This window comes from Triticum dicoccoides, chromosome 4B (genome assembly GCF_002162155.2).
Source record: "Triticum dicoccoides isolate Atlit2015 ecotype Zavitan chromosome 4B, WEW_v2.0, whole genome shotgun sequence".
Taxonomy (NCBI): domain Eukaryota; kingdom Viridiplantae; phylum Streptophyta; class Magnoliopsida; order Poales; family Poaceae; genus Triticum; species Triticum dicoccoides.
In genome coordinates this window covers 368400212-368406833 of record NC_041387.1, presented here as the reverse complement: position 1 = coordinate 368406833, position 6622 = coordinate 368400212, and positions in this window count along the sequence as shown.

Sequence of the window (6622 nt, the reverse complement as noted above, 5' to 3'; positions counted from 1 at the left end):
TCCAAGTCTTCATGCTCGTCCGTGGCGCGTGATGAAGAATATGAGCTAGCCACCAAGTAAGGAACCTTGACCTTCTTGTATTTCTTCGGTGGAGGAGCAGACGAGTCAAAGTCTTCCTTGAAGCCCATTTGCTTCAGATCTTCTTCACCATATAGATGTGACAGGATAGCCCAGGTGCGATCAAACACTTCATGGAGGTAGTAATGGTTTTTCTTAACTGCGTTATGTGTGGAAGTCATGTTGTGAAGAATGGAACCAAACTCATGCTTAACCCACTTGTGGTTTCGATTCACCTTCTAGTGAAGACTTATCAGCAGTTCATGGTCAGTCATCACACGAGGAGCAGTAGCTTCAGGACTTGACTTAGTAGCATTGGCAGCAGAATCATGAGTGGCAGAGTCATCATTGGTGGAGTAAGATGCAGCTTTGCGGAACTGACCATCCAATGGATGAATGCCTTCATTGATAACAGCTGGTGACTTGCCCTTCTCATCAAATGAGGAAATTGTCTGCTTGAGGACTTCAATAGGGGGCAAGTAGCTGAGGTGATTCTGAAAATCAGCCTTTTAGTTGAGTGAAGACCTTGTTCTGAGGAATCTCATGATCCACGGCGCGTAAGGCTTTAGCTCAAATGGTGAAAGTGCAACATTCGCCAGAGTCCTCATGAAGAAATCATGATAGTTTATGGGGATGCCATGCATGATGTTGAATAGCATATTCTTCATCATTCCGATAATTTCTTCATCGGATGAGTCATGGCCTTTGATGGGACTCATGGTCTTCGTCAGAATGCGGTAGATGGTTCTTGGCACATAGAGCAATTCCTTCACGAGGAATTTGGTCCTTGGGGCTTGACCCGGCATCATTGGCTTCATGAGCACTTGCATATAGTGAGCAGTGAGTTCAGGCTCATCATACAGGCAACGAGCACCATCAGGTGGAGGACTGATTGGCAAGGCACGAAGCAATTCAGAGGATGGTGCCTTTTAATGTGTGTTTTCAGTCATCCAGTCCAACACCCACGAGTTGACGTCAGCAGCATCACCTGTGATATGCAAAGTTGCGTAGAACTGAAGAATAAGCTCTTCATTCCAGTCAACTATGTCAGAGCAGAAGTTGAGAAAGCCTACATCATGAAGCATGTTGAGGACTTGAGAGAAGCAAGGCATGGATTCCATGTCCACGTGAGGAATGTGCTCATGGTCGAAGACTTTGTCCTTGTTAAAGAGCACTGAGGAATAGAAGTTGGCCTGGCTGGCAGTCCAGAAACGCTTCCTTCTAAGACGAGCATTGTCATAGGGGTTGAATTCGGTGAAGAACATGTGCTCAACAAAGAAATCATCAGCCTTGAATTTTTGCTTCTTGGAGAAGGGATCCTTTGGCTTGGGCTGAGGAGTGTTAGTCAATTGCATCACCACCTCAGGAATCGCAATCTCAGGTTCCTCGGGCTGAGGAATTTCGGGCTCTCCTGCAGCTTCAGCCTGGGTCGTCAATTCTTCATTGACAATTTCTTCAACACTAGTGGCTGGAATTTCTTCATGAACACTTGGGGTTGCATGAGGTTCTTCAGATCCCATTTGCACTTCAGTGGCAGCAGGGGACTGAGGAATTGCTTGGAGTGGAGTGAACATCGGTGAGTTGGGGTGCTGACTGTCCCAAAATTCATCATTGAGCACAGGAGTGGTACAACCAATGTCCACTTCCTCATCTTTTATTTCTTCAACACCTGCCTCTTCAGCAGTGAACTGAGGCATAGGTGAAGAAATGACCGGAGTTTAAGGGATCTCATCCACTTCAATTTCTTCGTCCAACTGCTCTATCGAAGTAGCAGAAGGAGTTTCTTCATCGGATTCATTGGGAATCACATAATCTTCACCAAAAGGAACAAGGTCCTTTGATGGCATGGAGGAGACTGGAATGGCATCAATTGGATTGTCAATTGAGCTAGTCAGTGGCTTCATCTTCTTCGGAGTTGAAGAATTTGATGAAGTTGATGCCTTCCTTTTCTTCACAGCTGCACGCTCTGCAGCCTTGGTCTTCTTCGCATATGATGCAGATGGAAGGATCAGAGTTGGTGTAGGCGTAGGAGGTGCAGAGGTCTTTGGTTCATTTTCCTCAGGCACAACTGATGCAGTTGCCCTGACTTGTTCACTTTCTTCAGGTGCACCACTAGTGGATGCCCTGGCAATATCTTCAGCGGTTGGAATGGAGTCATCAGCCCTGACACTCTCATTTTCTTGAGCAGCCTGATTGTCATCAGCGGTGCTAGCATGTTCTTCAGTAGGCTGAGCAGATGCTTCAGCCTGAGTAACTTCAACGTGCACAGGAGGAGCAACACTTGAAGTGAATTTCTTCAACAGATTGATGAAACGCACCTTGGCGCCCTTCCAATCAGCATGGTAGCGATCAAATTCATCACTCAGTTGTTTGATTTCAACTTGCAAGGCAAGGAGCTGATCAGGAGTGAGTGTGAGGACATTCTCCTTGAGGTAGCGTTGTTTCTTGTACTGCGCTTTCTTCAAACTTCTGCCTTGTTCAAATTTCGATTTTTCTTCCTCAATGAAGGCAGCCAGAACATGACTTTGACCAGGAGTAAGGCTCATCTCCGGCAAAGGCGTGTTAGGGTCCTTGTGCCATAGGTCAATGTAGTCGAGGATCAACTTTGGATCCAACATCAGCGGCACATTGCTGCCTTTGGCTCTAGCGCCCCTGGCTTGCCTGTCTCTAATGATTTCGGCAAGTTCTTCATCATCAGCCTCATCATCATCAAAGGGCACTTGGAAGGTGACCTTCTTCTTGTGAGGACTTGGTCGAACATCGTGTCCAGCAGTGGCCTTTTTCTTCAGCAGAGAAGGACCAGCTGAGGAATTTCGAGCAGCTGAGGAGCTTGAAGATGCCCCTGAGGCAATTGAGAAGCCTTGAGTCCTTTGGCACATGGCGAGATGCACAGGTGCCGAGGATTTTGTCGGAGCAGCTTAAGACTTTGACGGAGGAGCTGAGGACTTTGAAGGAGCAGTCTGAGGAATTTGCCGTGAGGGCCTTGAAGAATCTAGCCTTGAGGGCATAGCAGAGGAGCTCGGCCGTGAGGGCATTGAAGGCGAAGCACTAGACTTATGCGCAGGCTTCTTATGCATTGCCTTCTTTGGCTGACTAGTAGAGGCCTCAGCAGAGGCAGCAGCAGCAGCAGAGTCTGCGTTGAATTTCTTCACTGCTTCCTTTGCTTGCTTGGCCAATTTGGCTTGGCGCTTTCCCCATTCATCAGCATAGTCCTCACCGCGCTTGAGGCTAGTGGGATCTGCCAATTGGCCTGGTGCCAATGGAGGTCTTGAGCATGGAGGGTTGAGTGCGAAATTCTTCATATACTTGGGAGTAACATACCTGTACTCCCTCCATTCTCGTGCCCATCTCCTCTCTATCCTTTGTATGCGCACCTTGCGCTGATTCTTGTCCTCCTTGCCAAACTTGGCTTCATCAGGAGTGCAGTATCCAGCATAAATGTCCTCAGGTATTTCGAACGCAGTATTGACCTCAGGCCTCTTTCCTCCCTTCTGTGGGTTCTTGTCAGCCATTTTCTTCAGCTGAGCAATATGAACAAATGATGTTTCTGAAGAGGTGTGTCGGTGTCAAAACCGGCAGATCTCGGGTAGGGGGTCCTGAACTATGCGTCTAGGCGGATGGTAACAGGAGACAAGGGACACGATGTTTTTTACCCAGGTTCGGGCCCTCTCGATGGAGGTAAAACCCTACTCCTGCTTGATTAATATTGATGATATGGGTAGTACAAGAGTGGATCTACCACGAGATCAGAGAGGCTAAACCCTAGAAGCTAGCCTATGGTATGATTGTTGTTCGTCCTACGGACTAAAACTCTCCAGTTTATATAGACAGCAAAGAGGGCTAGGGTTATACAGAGTCAGTTACAATGGGAGGAGATCTTCATATCGTATCACCAAGCTTGCCTTCCATGCCAAGGAAAGTCCCATCTGGACACGGGACGGAGTCTTCAATCTTGTATCTTCATAGTCCGGGAGTCCGGCCAAAGGTCATAGTACGGCCATCCGGACACCCCCTAATCCAGGACTCCCTCAGTAGCCCCTGAACCAGGCTTCAATGACGACGAGTCCGGCGCGCAAGTTGTCTTTGGCATTGCAAGGCGGGTTCCTCGTCCGAATACTTCATAGAAGATGTTGAACACCAGGATAGTGTCCGGCTCTACAAAATAAGTTCCACATGCGACCGTAGAGAGAATAATATTTGCACCAATCTAATCTGCTGACGTATTCCGCAGCGTGACATCACTCCACGGCCAGGCTTTTATTCATTTTACTGTTCCACCTCAGCGCGTTTAGCGAGGCGGTTTCCTTGGCACGTCTTGTCAAAGCAGAGATCGTGTCCCCTTATTCCGGGATTCTCATCAATACGGGCATGGGTAACCCAACCACGCCATTAACCGCGGCGCTTGGGAGATAAGCGAGTTTTATTAGGCCGGTGGGGGCTCGTAGTTTCGGCCGCCCATATAAGGGGATAAGAATCCGCCCTTTCCATTCACGCCTTCTTCCTCCTTTGCTTATTCGCCCATGCGCGCTCGAGCTCCAACACCCAAGCCCGCACTTCCCACCTCAACCTTCTCCAATCATGTTTGGAGCGGGAGGTAGATGGATGGCCTCCTCCGTCACGGAGGGGCAAATCAAAAAGCTGAGGAAGGCCGGATACTTGTCTGACGACATCGCGCACCGGCTTCCAGATGAGGGGCAACTCATCCCCACCCCTAGGCCCCATGAGAGGGTCGTTTTTCTTCCCCATTTCCTCCGCGGACTGGGTTTTCCTCTTCACCCGTTCGTCCGGGGGCTCATGTTCGACTACGGCCTGGATTTCCAAGATCTAGCCCCGAACTTCATCCTCAACATCTCGACATTTATCGTCGTGTGCAAGGCCTTCCTCCGCATCCAGCCTTACTTTGGCATATGGCTGAAGATCTTCAGCGTCAAGCCGAAGGTCGTGGGCGGCCGCCAAGCAGAGTGCGGAGGTGCCATGGTCGGCAAGATAGCCAATGTTACATGGCTCGAGGGCGCCTTCGTAGAGACCATCAAAGGGTGGCAATCGGGGTGGTTCTATATCACCGAGCCGCGTGACCCTGAATGGGCAGCGGCCCCCGAATTCCGATCTGGTATCCCCACATGGCTCACATCTTGGAAAGAGATGGGCCTGTCGTGGGGTAATTCGGCAGAAGTGACCGGACTTCAAACCTGCATCAAAGACCTGATCGACAGGAAGGTTAAACTCGTCAACATAGTCCAGGTCATGCTCTTCCCCCGGATTCTCCCATGTTAACGACAGGCTTTCAGCTTGTGGGAGTTCGACCTGGCCCAACATCAGACTCTGTCCCGGCTCTTCGACACAAAGCATGGGGACACCTGGAAGGTGCTATTCAAGAGCTCCGAGGTCTCTCCTCCCATCACTGAGGATCGCGGATTCTGTGCCGAGCGCCAAGCCAGCGCGGTAAGCTTAATTTTCCCTTTAAGGGGTATTTGTTTTTCATAGATTTGATTCTATGTGGGATCTAAACCCCCATCTCTTTAACAGGACTGGCAGAAAAAGGCCGGACAGATCAACTGTCCGGCTCCCTTGCCCGAAGACCCAGCGGACGCTCGCTTGATGAAGCTACTGGTTCGGGCACCTCATGTGGTGCCGGAGAAGAAGGCCAAGAAGAAGGCCACAGCGACTCGTAAGAGTTCCCGGCGCCTGGTGGTGTCGGATTCATCGCCCGACAACCCTGAAGCACCCTCCGCCTCTGAGGACAAGGAGGAGGAAGAAGAAGCCTCTCCCCCTCCAACGGGGGAAGGAAAGAAAAGGAAAGCCGCCCCAACTGGGGAGGCCGAAGGGTCCAAGAAGGGGAGAACCCTCCTTCCGGACTTCACCTCCGACCTCGAAGACGGCGGGGAGGAATGGCCATCCAGGGTCAAGCCCCTGGAAAAATCGTAAGCATCCGGTCATCCGAATAACTTATGACGCCCCTACATTATTTGGCATTTTCTGACGCCGCATTTGATCATGCAGTCCGCCCAAGGCTCAGCTCGACGATTCCACGAGCGGCTCCTTGGATTCATCGGATGTGAATAGCGCTTCACTCCCGACGGCCTCCTCCCCTCTCCCTACGGACGATGCCGAGGTGGAGTCCCGAAAGGGACTAAACTAGGAGGAGGTGGTCCTGGAGGCACCGCAAGGCGACCTCCCAGACTCCAGGCCCAAAGGGGGTAAAGCTGCGGAGGGATCCAAGTCCGGCCCCAGGCCGGACACTGCTCCGGAACCATCAATGGTTCCAGAGTCCGACAGGCGGCGCCTTCATAAGAAGGGCAAGCCAACGATGCCGGCGACCTCCGTCCATCCGGCGGCGCCGGACAATTTGCTGGAGGTGCTTAACGGCGCCTCCATCGATGAGGAACACCGCACTATTATGAGTGCGGTGATTTAGAAGGTTCAGTCTGCCAAGAGCGGGCTGACAGAAGCCTGTACTAGTCTGTTAACAGGCTTTGAGGTATGTGTTCAAAAACATATAAAAATATTAACGCATTGACAGTAGCCCCTGATGCTCAGTTCGGTGTTCGGAAAGAAAAGCCGAGCT